General features: G+C 37.8%; 1 non-coding gene across 1 annotated transcript; it reads right to left on the minus strand.

The window, feature by feature from the left end:
• Window positions 1-4,016: 4,016 nt before the first annotated feature.
• TRNAL-CAA (transfer RNA leucine (anticodon CAA)) lies at window positions 4,017-4,100 on the minus strand. The gene has a single exon. It is a non-coding gene; the product is annotated as a tRNA-Leu (tRNA).
• Between the last annotated feature and the right edge of the window lie 13,012 nt (window positions 4,101-17,112).

Below are 17,112 nucleotides of genomic sequence, written 5' to 3' on the forward strand. Positions count from 1 at the left end.
GGGTTGATTGGACTTTCCTGAGACTTGTTATGCTAAAATTAGGCTTCCCTGGGCTTTGGATTGATTGGATCATGTTGTGCATTTCTACTGTGGCGTACTCTGTGTCGATTAATGGAACATTTATGGGCCCGATTACACCTGGTAGGGGTCTGAGACAAGGCGATCCTTTGTCGCCATACTTATTTATACTGTGTGCTGAAGTCTTATCTAAACTTATTCAATGGCGGTGGGTGAGGGTTGCCTCCATGGGTGCCTCATCGCTAGGGGTGCACCAACAATCACACATTTGTTCTTTGCAGATGATAGCTTCCTATTTTTCAGGGCTTCTATGGATGAGTGTAACAAAGTTGGGATGATCCCATCTGAGTATGAGGCAGCCTCTGGCCAGCCTATCAACCTGTAGAAATCTGGGATTTTCTTTAGTCCGAATGTTGGCCTGGAGCTGTGAAATGAGGTAGGTAATTCTCATCAGGTCTTTCATCCTCTGGACACGGGACGCTATTTGGGCCTCCCATCACTAATTGGGAAGTCCAAAGTGGCGATCTTTAGTTTCCTCAAAGATAGACTTAGAAAGAGGTTGAGTGCGTGGTCTTTTAGATTTCTATCTGATGCGGGTAAGGAAGTGTTAATTAGGGCTGTTGCACAAGCTCTGCCAACTTTCTGCATAAGTGTCTTTAAACTTCCCAAATCCATTTGTCTGGATTTGGAGAAGATAATGAATTCCTTTTGGTGGGGTATGAAACCGGGAGGTAGGAGATCGATCCATTGGCAGAGTTGGGATAGGCTCTACAGGGATAAGAGAGAGGGAGGCTTGGGCTTTAGGAGCCTCCAAAAATTCAATCTTGCCTTATTAGGCAAACAAGCTTGGAAGTTGATGGTTACTCCAAATTCTTTAGTGGGTAGAATGTTCAAAGCTAAATATTTCCCTAGAGACCCATTTCTTTCCTCCAAATTGGGCAATAATCCTAGTTTTGTTTGGGGGAGTGTTTGGAGAGCCATTGAGGTGTTGAGGCTGGGAGTGCGTAGGAGAATTGGGGATGGTAAGTCAATATATGTATGGAAAGACCCATGGGTAAACATTGTCGCCCCATTTATGGTTCAGGGAGATGCTGTTATGCAGCAGGATGAGACAAAAGTGGCTGACCTGTTTATTCAAGGTCGGAAGATCTGGGATAGAGGGAAGGTTGAGGATTTGTTAACTGAGGCAGATGCCAGAATTGTGTGTAGGATTTTGTTGCCGATTAGAGAAGTAGAAGATGGACCAATGTGGAATTTTACCAAAAATGGTATGTACACAAGTAAATCGGGTTATAGAGCACTTTGTGATGATTATGGTGGTATGAATCAGGATGATGGGTGGAGTAGGATTTGGAAGATGCATGTTCCTCCAAAAGTTAGAATGTTTGTATGGAAGTTGGCCTCGGGTTGCGTGGCTACTAGACATAGATTGGCAGGGAGGGGGTTGTCAATCCCAACGCAGTGTCCTTTCTGTCACTCGGATACTGAGCATGATCATCATCTCTTTGTGGATTGTGTATATGCCCAGGAATGTTGGAACCTATTCGGGATCAATACGGATGTATTCCAACCTGATTATCTAACGGGTTCTATTTTGCAGGTACTGCTGTCCAATGACCAAGTCACCATAACTAAAGTGGCAATGACGCTCTGGGTAATTTGGAACCAAAGGAATCAGATAGTGTGGGAGAGCAAAGTCCATTTACCAGAAACAGCGATCTCTCTTGCGGGTAACTACCTTGCGGGGTGGCATCAGTCTCAATTGAAGAACCTTCCACTTGCTGTCCGCCATCTTTCCACGCCCTCAGCAGATCACGTCGATGTTGTCACCGTTCATAATCGCCCAACCCCAATGCCTCAGGTGAGTGTCGCGGCCCCTATCCGCCCTGCTGCGCAGCGCCTGCTGTCCACCGCCATTACTGCCGACGCAAACAACAACCGTCAGCTACGGCCATCGCCAAATGCAACTGCAGGTACTGCTGCCCATCATCACGGGCAAACGACGGGGGCGACAACGACACAGGTACGAAACATTAGTTGGTCTCGCCCCCTTTGGGTTTTGTCAAATGCAATTGTGATGCGGCTAATTTTAAAGCTGAGTCTCGGAGTGGGGTGGGATCTCTACTTAGATCCTCTGATGGGTCGTTCATGGCTTGTCGTAGTCGCCTAGTCCCAATTATTGATGACATTAGGGAAGCTGAAGCGTTAGCTCTACGAGATGCATTGCAATGGTGTGCTTATCTTAATTGTATTAATGTTTTGTTTGAAAGTGACTCGCTGATTGTGGTTAATTAATAGTGTCAAATCTGTTGATCCAGACTTGTCTGTTTATGGGTCAATTATTCAGGATTGTAAGGTTTCGTTAAGTAGTCGACACGATTATAAAGTGTCTTTTTCCCCACGCCTAGCGAACAGGGGCGCTCATGTTGTTGCACGACATGCCCTGTCCAATGCTAGTGAGTTCGTATCTTTTTCTGCCCCGACTTGGTTGCAGGAAACTATTGCTGTTGATTCGGTTTAAGGAATGAATTTCATTTTGCTTCAAAAATATTTAAAAGATCTGATATGACAATTAAATAATGAAGTCAAATAATTTTATTAAGAAAAATAAAAATTGATCAATTTTGACAATAATATTACCAAACAAGATCAATTTTGCCCCCATCCAAAAGAAAAATTTGAACTAATTGATTTGACAGTTCTTTGACTGTCAAATAGAATTTTTAAATAAGTTTGTCGATAAAATAAAAGAATTATGTGTTTTGACTGGTTATACCTATTTTAATAACATAACAAACATTTTAAACTGTTGTTTGTGATTAACTTGTATCTGACAAACTTAAATATTGACATTTGGATACATTATTTGTAATTGTGTTACTAACAAAATAAATATAAAAAAAAGCGAAGTCAAATAATTTTATTAACAAAGGTAAAAATTGATCTCTCAAAATAGAATTTAACGTCTTTTTATAATGATGTCTGAAATTGATCTAACTTACAAATATTATGGACAAAACTATATATTTATTTTTAACATATGAAATTGTACAATTTTAAACATAACGTTGTAAAATAAGATCAATTTTGTCCCTACCCAAAAGAAAATTTGAACTGACTTATTTGACTGTCAAATAGAGTTTTTTAAACAAAAACCAATTATGTGTTTTGGCTGGTTGTTACCTATTTTAATAACATAGCAAATTTTTTTTACTGTTGTTTGTAATTAACTTGTATGTGACAAACTTAAATATTAATATTTCGGTAGATTAATTGTAATTATATTTGTACTTATTATTTGAAAGATCTATGTCAGAAGTGGGATTTACCAATTAATAAAAGAAAAAAAATTAGCAATTAAATTGAGTATCATATGAAAAAACCAATTAATAGGCATTTGGTGGTGCAAAATACAGAATAAAATATCCATTTTTTTATAATGATGTCTGAAATTGATCTAACTTGTGAACATTAGGGGTAAAATCGTATATTTATCTCTAACGTATGAATTGGTGCAATTTTAACCATAACGTTGTCAAACAAGATCAATTTTATCTCTACCCAAAAGAAAATTGGAACTGACTGGTTTGACAGTTATTTTAACTGTCAAATAGAGTTTTCAAACAAGTTTGTCGATGAATTAAAACAATTATGTGTTTTGGTCGGTTGTTATTTGCGATTAACTTGTATCTGACAAACTTAAATATTGACTTTTCGATAGATTCTTATTGCTAAAAAAGAAATAACATGGACAAACTTAAATATTGATATTTCGGTAGATTGCTAAAAAAATAACAATTAAATTGAGTATCATATCATTGCTAAAAAAAATAACAATTTAAACCATAATATTGCCAAACAAGATCAATTTTGTCCCTACCCAAAAAAAAAATTGGACTGACTGGTTTGACAGCTATTTGATTGTCAAATAGAATTTTCGATGAAATAAAATCGATAGATAATTATTGCAAAAAAATAACAATTAAATTGAGTCATATTGTCAGAAGTGGGATTTGAACCCACGCCCTCGTAAGAGGACCAGAACTTGAGTCTGGCGCCTTAGACCACTCGGCCATCCTGACTTTAATGTTACATAATTATTTTTCAATCGATATATTAGTGACTTCATAATTTAGAATATGTTTTTTTTTTTGGTAGGGAAAAGAAAGTAAAGACAAAACAAACACCACAGCAAATTAACCCGAGATTAGCCTAGGAAAGCTAACCCCCACAATATCTTCAGAAAGCAAAGATAACAGGAAATCAGGAGGAGAAGAGAAAATAGAGACGCTGAAAGCCCTCTTATATCCCTCAGCAGCAAGCCGATCTACCACCCGATTCCGCTCCCTGAAAACATGGCAAAAGTTGATAGAATCGAAAGAGGAGCAAATCCTTCTAATTGCTTTAACTAAATTCTGGTTTGACTGGTATTTAACAACTTTAGACCTTCCAAATATCAATTATGTCTAAGATATTTAGTGTATTTCTAATAAAATTACAAAAGTTTTGTTATAATACTAAAAACTAAATCTCTTACATATGAGTTAATTATAAATTTTTTTTATCAAACTGTGTAAAATATTTACTGTGTTATTAATATAGTTACAAAAATATATGAAAATGCTCCAATTTATCAACAAACTTGTTTGGAATATCCGAAGTGACAATTAAATCAGAGTCAAACTAGTGTTTTTAAATTTTCAATAGTGCAGGGCTAAAATTGATCTTCCTTGAAAATGTTAGGGTTAAATTTACACAATTTTATATGCTAGAGTTAAATTTGCAAAATTCGTTTGAAACATTAGAGTTAAATTTGACTATTATCCCATAAAAATACCTATTTGACATGGCCTAAGTGGGATCTTAATACTCTTATTGCTAAAAATAAGCTATAACGATCCGGGTTAGAGTGGGTGGCGCCGGAGTAGAAGATCTAAGTAAAGAGCGACCTTAAGAGATGGTGATTGGGACATGAATAACTCAATTCCGGGTTAAACACATCATTGGTCACTGAACTTACATGGTTGTCTTAAAGTGATCACTAAACTTCAATTTATCTCAATAAAATCACCCAATTTTGAGTTTCATCTCAATTAGGTCACTCCACTGATTTTAGTGGTTAAAAAAGGCATCAAAATGATGCCATGACTGACACGACAATATAAGTTGATTAAAATCTCTGACAGAACCGACACGTGGCAGCCACATGTCGGTTATTTTTTATGAAAAAAAAAATAAATTTTGTTTTTTTTATAAAAATAACCGACACGTGATAACTAGATGACGCATACGTGGATATCGTGTGTCGTTCCAGTCAGATATCTGAGTTGACTCATGCTGGCGTGTCACCTATATCACCATTTAGATGCTTTTTAATCACTGAAATCAACAAGGTAATTGAGACAAAACTCAAAGTTAAGTGGTTTTATTGAGACAAACTAGAGTTAAGTGACCATTTTGAGACAACTATGTAAGGTCAGTGACCAATTGTACATTTGACCCACTGAATCCCACGTCGAAAATGGAGAAAGAGAGTGACTGAGGTTTATTAGTAAGGTGTGAATCCAATATATGCAGACATGTATAGATATTGTCTCATTTGATCCAAATCGAACATCTTTAGTCTCACAACTTTAAAAAGCATTCGCATATATTAGATTCTCACCTTACTAATAACTCTGTGTACTGGATTTGAGTCAAAATGGACAATATCTACATCGTATTAAGTCATGATCATTTTGGACAAATCCAACACCTCAAACCTCGCGGTTTTAAAATGGATTTGCATGTATAATTTGATTTGACTAATAGATTTAATTCAATTTTTAAAGACAATGATTAAATAGTTAAAAGTTAAGAATCTTATAATATATTATTATAAATAAGGGAGCTAAATAATATTTTAGTTAAAAATGTAGAAGCTAATAAATTAATTACTTTTATTATTATTATTTGATTTATCAAATTTGTAGCCGTCAATAAAACTTTTAAGTTTTTCATTCAGGTATCAGAGTTTTTTTCGCTTGTAGCCGGAAGATAAACGTATTCTTTGTTTTGCTTTGATTTTTTCTTTTTTTCGCTCTTGACCTATCTAAAATTTTGGTATTTGACCCCTGATTTATTATTTAGTTATATTTGACTCATGATTTATTTCAATTGGTAAAATTTCATCCGATTTTAATGTAGACTTAATAGAACCGTTTTCTTATTGATACGTGGTGATATTTTAACATTTTGACTTGATAGATTTTAATTTAGGAATTCGTTTTTTTTACCTTTTTTCCTTTTCTTTTATATCTAATTAAATTTTTTTTTGAAAAATTATATCTAATTAATTATTTCATCATAAGAATATTTATGTGACAAACAAAACTTTAAAATATGCCGCGTGTCAAATCCAGGTATCGAAATATCACCACATGTTCAAAGGATAACGATTATGTTGATGCTCTATTCAATTTGGATGAATTTTCACCCATTGTGAGAGACTAAAAATGACCAAATTATAAGTGAGAGACCAAATAATAAAAGTTTAAATATGTAAGAGCATCTCCAAAACATCTTAATTTGACTCTTAAGTTAAAATATGAGGAGAGAGAAATAAAAATCAGCTACAACGAGTCTTCTGTGGAGATTTAGTGGTCGGTGATAAAGCTCAATTCATCACAGACCGAGTGATAGAAATGACTCAAGCTTAGCAGTGTCTCTCGGTGAAAGGGGCTATTCGGCGAGAGAATCACTAGATTGATTGGAGTTTACTTGACTCCGATTGGGTTAAGATAAATACTGACGGAGCCAGTAAAGGGAACCCGGGAGCAGCCTCAGCAGGGGGTTTGATTCAGGATCACCAGGGTCACTAGAGAGGGGGTTTCTTGGCTAACCTGGTCATTTGTTTGGCCTTCCTCATAGAGCTCCGATGACTCTATTTTGGTTTGGCTATAGCTTGGGAGAAGAGGTTTCGGAAGGTGATAGTAAATTAGACTCGAGAACTGTTTTAAGCTTCATGACTGGTCAGACTGGGATTCATCACCCACAAGCTTGACTAATTGTGAGATGTCAGGATTTGCGGGACAGAGATTGGGATATTCGATTTATAAATTCGTATAGGGAAAGGAATGAGGCTGCTGACTGAATTGCGAATTTCGCAAGATTTTATTTTTTAGATCGTCATGAATATGATGTGTCTCATGTAGACCTCCACAATATCCTTGAAGCTGGCTATCAAGATCGCTCCATTCAAACCAAAAAAAAGTGGTTTGCTATTTACCACCCCCAAATTATTTATCACTGCCCTCTCTTGGACACTTTAGCCATTTTCATTTTTTAAACTCAAAAACTGTAATTCTCTCAAATTTCTTCGATATTCAAAAACCCGAACAACATTCATGGGACTTAAACACGGTAAAGAAAAAAGACTAATGATTCTCCGGATAAGTATTTTTATTTGAAAATCGAATCGAAAACACGGGTTTCATCTCTGGATTCGGAGAAAAAATTCATCCAAAATGTGCTAAACGGTTGATTCACACCATTCCGCCCATTTCTGCTTAGGCAGGCGGAATAGTGTGAACCACCCGTTTAGCACATTTTGCATGTTTTTTAAAAGGAAAAAGTACAAAAATAAACCTTGTGGTTTGGCCCATTTTCGAACAGCACCCATGTGGTTTAAAAGTTTGCAAAATGGTACCTTGAGGTTCATTCCGTTAGCAAACACATACCAAATTGACTAACGGTGTTAAAAGTCAAAGGAAAAAGAGTTAATTTGATCCTTATATTTATTTATTTTATAAATTAACTCTCCTTATTATTTAATTATCACAAATAAATCCAAAAATAAAAAATAAAAATCAATTAAACTATTTTTTCCATTTCTCTGTTTAATTTTTTTCTTCTTCTTTCTTTCTCTCTCTTAATTTGTCTCTCTCTAAAATTTTGAACATAAGAAATTGATTTAATGTTGCCACTCGACAAACTAGAATATGCAAATTAAGGAGAGACAGATATCGGTGGATCCAATATCTTTAAGAGAATCATGGAGGAGAGAACCTAGCTTCAATTTAATGTTGCCGCCGGTAGTAAGTCCTCCGGACGGACCACCACCTCTGAAATCACCAATCATAAGCTACAGCCTCCTAAATTCCCCTAGATTCAGGTTGTCTCTCTTAAGAAAGAAACGGAAACATGAAAGCCAAGCATCCCCTCGTCAAATCGACCGTTTAAGTTACGGAAATTCAGTTATTGCAGAGCAAGATGAATTAGATTTGCGGAGAAAGCAAGTCTTGCGCAGAAGGACGGTGGTGGTCGTCGTCTTCACCGGTGGATGAACTTGATTTTCAGTTCACCAAACCAAATGATGTTCAATTGAGGACCAAATTACCAGAAGTGAAGGAGATCATCAATGGAAATCATCATCATAAGAAGGAATTCAAATGCAGTGGTCTTTGTATTTACCTCCCCGGATTCGGAAAAGTAAAACCGGTGAAATCAAAGAAGGAATTACAAGATAGAGACGTAGAAGAAGTCGGAGCTGTAATTTCAAGAACTGTATCATTGGAGAAATTTGAATGTGGTTCTTGCGCATCGTCGGCAATCATGAATGATTATGCAGAAGATTCTGTGAATAATCTGTACTTTATTTACCACTTTAATTAATCCAAAACAGTGAGAATGATGCAACTTCGCGGGTTTCTGCTGCTTTCGTATTTGATAAAGATAGAAAAGGAGTGCTCAGTCAAGAAAAGCATGTGAATCATCTCCAACTCTGGAAAGCAAAGATTTTCTATTTTAGAGAGAGAAAAAATTAAGAGAGGAGAGAGAAAGAAGAAGAAAAAAAAATTAAAGAGCAATGAAAAAGAGGGTGTAATTGATTTTTATTTTGGGTAAATTCCAAAAAAAACCTTTGTGGTTTGATGTTGTTCCAAAAAAACCCTTGTGGTTTGTTATTACAAAAAAGGGACTGTGGTTTGCGCCGTTACCCGAAAAACGGAAATTGGCTTAACACCGTTAAAGTGCTGACGTGGCACAGGGGTAAAACGGGAAAATCGAATTTTTTTATTTTTTTATTTATTTTTCCCCTCTTCTCTCTCCTCCTTCTTCCTTCTCCCTCTTCTTCTTCTTCTTCCTTCTTCTTTTTCTTCCTTCTTCTTCCTTCTTCCATTCTTCTTCTTCTTCATCCCTCTTCTTCTTCCTTTTTTTTTTAAGTTTTGGAAATTTCCAGATTTCTGGAAATTTCCAGATTTCTTCGGAAATCTGGAAAAGAAATCTGGAAATTTCCAGAAATCTAAAAATTTTCCAGATTTCCGACGGTACCATTACGACTTGATCTCCACTGCTTTTCCCAAGTTCACAGCATCTTCACTGCTTAAAGATTGATAAGTATTATAGAAGTTCATTACGACTTGCTCTGTACCTTGGAAAACTTCGTCCGTCAATTTCTCAGTATTAGCAAAGAAATAGGATTTGGTTTCATTTTTAAAAGCCACGAGATTCAAAGTGAGAGCATCTAATGCTAGAGTCACAGGAATTGAACCTAGTTTTCGTTGTTGGAATAGATCAACGATGCAATAATGTTTTCCTTGAACATCGAATTCATTGCCCAGAAGTAGTACCTTGAAATTTCTAAACGTGTAATATCGTACTGTCAAAATTACTCGCAAATCTGCCAAGAATTCTGAGTATTTTTCAGCAGTGGATTCATCGATGTAAAATGCCAAATTTGCAGCCATTTTGCTGAGGATTCCAAATTTCACCTATCAAAGTTACCAACCTTAATGAGTTTAAATAATTAAATTTCTTTTTCATATATATGAAACTCAATAAATATGTCAAATATACATACTGGGAAATTAACTTAAATTAATATGCATATTTTGCTGAATTTTCCAGATTTCCAGATTTCTGGAAATTTTCAGAAATCTGGAAAATTTCCAGATTTCCGAAGAAATCTGAAAATATCCAGAAATCTGAAAATTTCCGAAACTTTAAAAAAAAGAAAAAAAAGAAGAAAGAAGAAGAGGGATGAAGAAGAAGAAGAATGGAGGAGGGGAGAAGAAGAAGAAGAAGAAGAAGAAGAAGAAGAAGAAGAATGGAGGAGGGGAGAAGAAGAAGAAGAAGAAGAAGAAGAAGAAGAAGAAGAAGAAGAAGAGGGAGAAGGAAGAAGGAGGAGAGAGAAGAGGGAAAAAAAATTCGATTTTCCCGTTTTGCCCCTGTGCCACGTCAGCACTTTAACGGTGTTAAACCAATTTCCGTTTTTCGGGTAACGGCGCAAATCACAATCCTTTTTTTTGTAATAACAAACCACAAAGGTTTTTTTGGAACAACATCAAACCACAGGGTTTTTTTTTGGAATTTACCCTTTTATTTTTTATTTTGGGGTTTTTTATGATAATTAGATAATAAGAGGGTTTAATTTATAAAATAAATAAATATAAGGACCAAATTAACTCTTTTTCCTTTGACTTTTAACACTGTTAGTCAATTTGGTATGCGTTTGCTAACGGAATGAACCTCAAGGTACCATTTTGCAAACTTTTAAACCACATGGGTGCTGTTCGAAAATGGGCCAAACCACAAGGTTTATTTTTGTACTTTTCCCTTTTTTATATATTGATTAAATCGGTTAGTTTTTGGAGACGAATTTCAATTAGTGTAAATATGAATTATAGTTATTCGATTTCCTCGACGTTCTCGGATCCATTTTTCATAAATCCAATTTTTGGCTAAGGAGAGAGAGGATATTAATTTTTTGAATAGAAAAATGAAAATGGATAAAATGTCCAAGAAGGGATGGTGATAATTTGGGAGCGGTGAGTAGCAAAATTCAAAAATAATGGTTTAAATATTTTTTGTGATTTGCTTCACACCGTCCCTTATTTCCCACATACCGCCCCCAAATTACAATTTTGCCATTTCCCTTTATATTTGAAAAATTAAGTTCAAATTCACATTCTAACTCCCAAACACATTAATTCAAACCCGAAAAAGAACCCGAACTAATTATGGCTGGACGTGGAGGTAAAGGAAAAGCAGTAGGGATCATTCTGGTATGTGTTTGAACTTAATTTTTGTTTTTAATTTTTTTTTTGTTTTCTGTCCCGAAAATCGGGACAGAAATTCGCATGAATATACTCATGGCGGGTCCAGGACCCGCCATGAGTATATTCATGGCGGGTCCAGGTACCCACCGGACCCACCATGATTTTACTCATGGCGGGTCCTGGACCCGCCATGTTGTGCTTGAGGGCGGGTCCTGGACCCGCCCGTCAAGAGAGAGCGGCGGGTCCTGGACCCGCCGCTACGAAGTGTGGTCGGTTTTTTATCCCAATTTTTGGGACAGAAAACTAAAAACTAAAAAAAAATAATTAGTAGTTAGCGTTTTGTTTTTTGAACTTTAGCGTGTTGTTTTTAGAAATATTTAGCGTATTTTTTTGTAGAACTTTAGCGTGTTGTTTTTAGAAATATTTAGCGGATTATATTTATAAATTTAGCTTGCTGTTTTTAGAAATTTAGCGTATTGCTTTTAGAAATTTTTTTATAAGTAACTGTTGAATGTTTATTTTCCAGCGTGACATTGAAGAGGGTTCTGGACATCGCCATCCTTCTAGACGTGGCGTCACAGCCTCTGTTCGGAGGGAACGAGGAGCAGAGAAGCTCATAGCGGATGCTCAAAGGGCGCACGTGACAGTGCAGCGGCCCATGAGTGACGATGAGGATTATGTTACCATGGATGGTGGTGAGGATTTTCCCGAGAGTGACCCTAGCCCAGTTTGTCGGGCGGCGAAGGGGAAGGGTGGTCGTGCCGAGTCATCTGGTAAATAATTTACATTTTTCTCATAATTTTTTTTATTAATTTACTTTACTATAGAAAAATGGTTTAAATGCTATACGTTTAATACTATTATAGGGAGTAGTAAGCGCTCGAGGAATGTTGTAGACGATGACTGGGTTGTGACGGATCCGGTCCCCGGTGGACCAATTGATGGTACTGTGATTCCCAGCTTCTTGGGACATGTCGCTTCTACCATATGGATCGGACAGCTGAGGTCGGAGCTCAGGGGCCACACTAGAGGGACATTCTGTAGGAAAAAAAATAAGTGGTATAAGAGCGCTCGTCCAGAGGTCAGGGCGCTTATACGGGGATCACAACTAGCACACCTCCCATCTACCATGTACACACACATTGATATTCCCCTTATATGTGCTTTTGTGGAGCGGTGGCAGCCAGATACGTCATCATTTCACATGCCATTTGGGGAGATGACGATTATGCTGCATGACGTCTGGGAGATTCTACGTATCCCAGTGGAGGGGCGACTGGTGTCTGCTAGCATTGGTGGGGAACAGCTTCAGTCGGTAGTGATGGAGTTGTTTGGGGTGACTAAAAATGTGCTGCTAGCTTCCCATTGGAAAGGTGGCGGGGTATTCTGCACTTCAGTTGTCTCTTTATGCTCTGTAGGTCGGATGTCTGAGTTTGAGGCTATCGGGTGGATGTTTTTGATGTTCGGTTCCACCTTGTTTATAGACAAGAGTGGCGACCGAATCCGACCCACGTGCGTACTAGAGGTGCAGGATGGGGTAGAGGATGTGGCTGGATACTCCTGGGGCACAACTACACTAGCATACCTATACCGGCAGCTAGGTGTTGCTAGTAGAGGAGATTGTGGACAGATAGCGGGTTGTCTGACTCTTTTGCAGGTGTGGATATACGAGTATTTTCCGTGTTTCAGACCTCAGCGAGAGGGACTCACACCCCATCCGGACGCGCCCCGAGCTCGTATCTGGATCCCGACACAGTAGCCCAGGACAGAGACTCGTTTGAGAGATTTTTGTCTCCGTCTTGATAGATTGACAGCGGCGGAGGTACGATTTCTACTTGTACAACAATAAATTTTTTAGAATATATTAATTTACTTTTATAATAATTAACTTGTTAAATTTATAGGTGATGTGGATGCCATACGGTCTTGACATAGTGACCCGCACTCCTAGGACTATCTATAGAGGATGGATACGATACCGGGATGTCATGGAGCCGTATATGCCTGATAGATGTCTCCGTCAGTTGGGGTATATCCAGATTGTACCCATGCCGGCTTTCAAGGGCACGAAGGTTGTACGTCCTTGGAATAGCAGTCGGTATCGGTTAGAGCATCCAGTTGTGGTTGCTGACGATAGTTGGGGATTTTTCCCATCAGCATCGACGCTCATGTTGATGATATACACTCTTGCTCAGATTCTATCAGCATGTGATGAGACGTACATGGAGTGGTACACTAGATATTCACATCCACACATCATGCCCGACATGGATGCACACCCACAGACGGGTCTCACTCGTTCGAACAATGAGCTTTTAAGTAATTTTGATTTTATCTGTTAATACGAGTTTTTAACAGTAATATTAATTAATAACATTTTGTTTTGTTTTTGCAGTGGGTTAATCGGTGGGCTACTGTGGGCACTGGCATGTTAGCAGCTCTTCGACGCGTAGATGAAGAGACGGCAGAGGTGTGGGCGGAGGAAGTGGATAAGCTTATGCATGATTGGCATTTGGCCAAATGATTAGTGATGTTTAAACAGTATTACTAGTATGTTTATTTTAGTTGTCTCAGTTGTACTAAACAGTAATATCAGTATTTACTAAACAGTATTGTTAGTATGTTTATTTTAGTTGTTTCAATTGTACTAAACAGTAATATCAGTATTGTTTAAACAGTATTGTTAGTATGTTTATTTTAGTTGTTTCAGTTTTACTAGAAACAGTAATTCCAATTAAACAGTAATCTGAAGTTCAGTAATGACATTAAACAGTAATTCAAATTCAGAAATTTCACTCAACAGTAATTTGAATAAACAGTAATTCCAATTAAACAGTACTTTCACTTAAACAGTATGTTCACTAAAAAGTAATGACACTAAACGCCATATCCTGCAGCTCTTGATAATCTATCCCACTGTGCTCGCCGATCTGCATACAAAAGGTCCCATCCTTCAACGCTACTGTCACGATATATGTTCCAGTTAATTAATATCGGCGGCACTGGAAAATCTCTGGATAAATCCAGTCGAATATAATGTTCGTACCCACAACCTAAATGAGCAATAACAATTTCTCGTTGTGGTCGTGTAGCAGTTGCGGGTGCATACAGCGGTAGCACAGTACCACATGAAAATAAGCTCTCTCCATTCCCATATCCGAAAAAAATACAGCAGCATTGTATAATGACGCAATCGGATACATGTCATCATAAGTTAGCATCCAATGTTCCATTGTACAATTCCCACCATCCCAAGCAATCCGCTTAACTACCGCTGCAATCCCATCATAGTAAATTGGCTCGTATAAAGTACGTTTAGCAATTATTTCATTCACCATAGCCGTTCTAACAAAATACCAACTCTCTTCATCACCGAATACTCGGTCTGCCACAACACGGAACCCACAGTTACCATCACCCTTGGCATCGAGATAGGATTCAATATAAGGCTTTATGATTTCAACGATTTTGTCATAATTATGGTAATCAGTAATATCATATTCAGTGGCAGCAGTACCTATAATAATATAACTCTGGACTTAATAAACATTTAATAGTAAAAGGAACACAATTGATTCTATACACAATTATTACGTAAATTAAAAATAATAGTAAAAAATACCTGCTGATCGGTTAGAAGAGCGCCCACAACTCCGACCCGAACTGGAAGACCGAGCCCATCCACGATGACTGTCACGATACTCCCACGCACTGGGCATACGTTTAGTTGATGATCCTTTCGGTCGTCCTCGAACATCGGCTTTGACTTCCGATTCACAATATCTAGCTTCGTCTGGATGAAGTTGCCGGTGAATAAATTGAGAAACATTGCGTATAAAGGTTGGATCGCTTTTATCGACCTCGTCAACAAGAGAGTGAAAGTAATCCCGCTCATCGGTCCCATGAACATACTCCAAATTGACACTGGTATCAGGTTGACCAATGACAAGTGTTTTCCAAAATGGATGTATTTTGAAAATACTTACCGATTTACGTGAACGATGCGCTCGGCTAAACTCGCATGCACACGGAATCTAGTAAGAGGTCCTCAACCTATGATCACAACGTTCATCCACTTCATAACTCAACTTTCGCATTCGCAAATATTCAGCACCAAGCAACTCCAAACAGTGGTAGGACACTTTGCACGTCAAGTATTCGAACGGAAATCCGGAGTGCGATACAAGCTTTTTCTGTCTTGAAGATTCAAGAGTGCCCCTGATACAATCAAAATATATATTACTAAATTCAAATATAATAATAACAGTAAGGAAATGGAATAAATTTGTACTTGATTTTGACGACTTGCAAATCAATTTCATGGTGAACCTTGGCCCAAACTGTATCGAGGGATCCAGTAGAGGAATTCAACCATTTCTTTAAAGAAGAGTGCTCACTCTCCACTCTACAGGTTGTTGTGTTGCCAAAATGTAAGAAATCTTTAGTCCACGCAACAACAAACTTCTCTTTGTGGACTAACCATGTATTCTCAACATAAGCTACCACATTACATATCCTTCCCATTATATCCTTCATCTTGGCCACTTCCAACTCATATTCATCTACTGTTTGAGAATTTATTATTGTCTTCCATCTGCCATTCTTGAATTTTGAAGCAAATTTCATGTCTTCACCCATGAGTTTGTAGACTCTGTTTTCTACATCCTTGTTAATATGCCAAGTACATAACATGTGTGCAGAATCTGGGAAAACATCTCTAACAGGCCTCATCAATCCCAACTCTCTATCAGTCAAAATAAATGTCGGGTTCATGTCAAACCCAATCAAATTTCTCAAACACTCCATAATCCAACGATAGCTAGATTTGGTCTCATCCTGCATAATCGCATAAGCGATCTTGAAATTGTTGTTGCATGGAGTCATCCCAAAAATTTCAAAGAATGACATTCTGTACTTGTTGGTCTTGTAGGTTGAATCCATGCCAATATACCAGTGGTACATCCGTAGTAATTCAACAGAAGCTGGATGTGCCATAAATACATGTGTTAATACATTAGTTTCTGAATCAGCAAGCGAAGCATGATAATACTTGTTCGTGACGGCAAGATGGAAAAACTGACTAATCATATCTCTACCCTCAAACCCATCCTTCCTCAACCGGTCTCTATAATTGTATACATGCTTTATTGTTGGGTTATCTTCTGGATGTTTCTTACGAAGTGCCGTCATAATAGCACACGGCTTTGCTTGATACGAACTCATGTCACGCACAATTAGCTTCGCTGCGGGACTAAGCCCGCTTATTTGTCGGTGTCCCTCCGCATAAACCATCATTTCATGATTATGCGTACTCTGCTCCCCAGCATTAGCAACGATCTGCCAACCTGAAAAATCTTGCAACTGCCTGACTTTTAGCCGAAATGGACAGCCGCACGCTTTAGTTTTTGTTTTCCTACTTAAACCATCTTCTAAAGGAATAGGCAATCCTCTATACCGTTCGCCACGTGAACATCTCAGAAGACTTTGTTTACCTCCGTGTTTATGCGAAGAAATAACGAGCTCGAAACCATTTTTGATTGCAATGTTTTTCGCCCATTGAATTGCTTCCATACTTGTTTGAAATAACGTGCTCGTTATGAAATAAGGACTATAATCGATTCCGTCTCCAACCCAAACTCTAGCTGCCTCCTGAAAATACATGCAAATATATATAATCGATTCCGTCTCAAACCCAATCCATATTCAGATTAGGCGCTAAACGGGTCCGTGGACCTCCTACACATAAGCAGGCGGGTCCAGGACCCGCCTCCCTTTAGTGAAGGGCGGGTCACGGACCCGCCCCGCTTTAGACGAGGGCGGGTCCAGGACCCGCCCTGGTTTATATATAGACGGGTCGCTGGACCCGTCTCTACTTAAATCAGGGCGGGTCCGTGACCCGCCCCTGACGAAAATTTTAAGAAAAAAAAACTCTACAAAATTAAAAAAATTTAAAAATACATTAGATTATTACCTCGTCTTCGGAGTTTTCGTGTTCCGACGTTCTCAGATCCATAATTTTTGCTTATGTACTTTGTTCGGGAGAGAGAAAGAGAGAGAG

Source organism: Euphorbia lathyris, chromosome 3 (genome assembly GCF_963576675.1).
Source record: "Euphorbia lathyris chromosome 3, ddEupLath1.1, whole genome shotgun sequence".
In the NCBI taxonomy this organism is placed as follows: domain Eukaryota; kingdom Viridiplantae; phylum Streptophyta; class Magnoliopsida; order Malpighiales; family Euphorbiaceae; genus Euphorbia; species Euphorbia lathyris.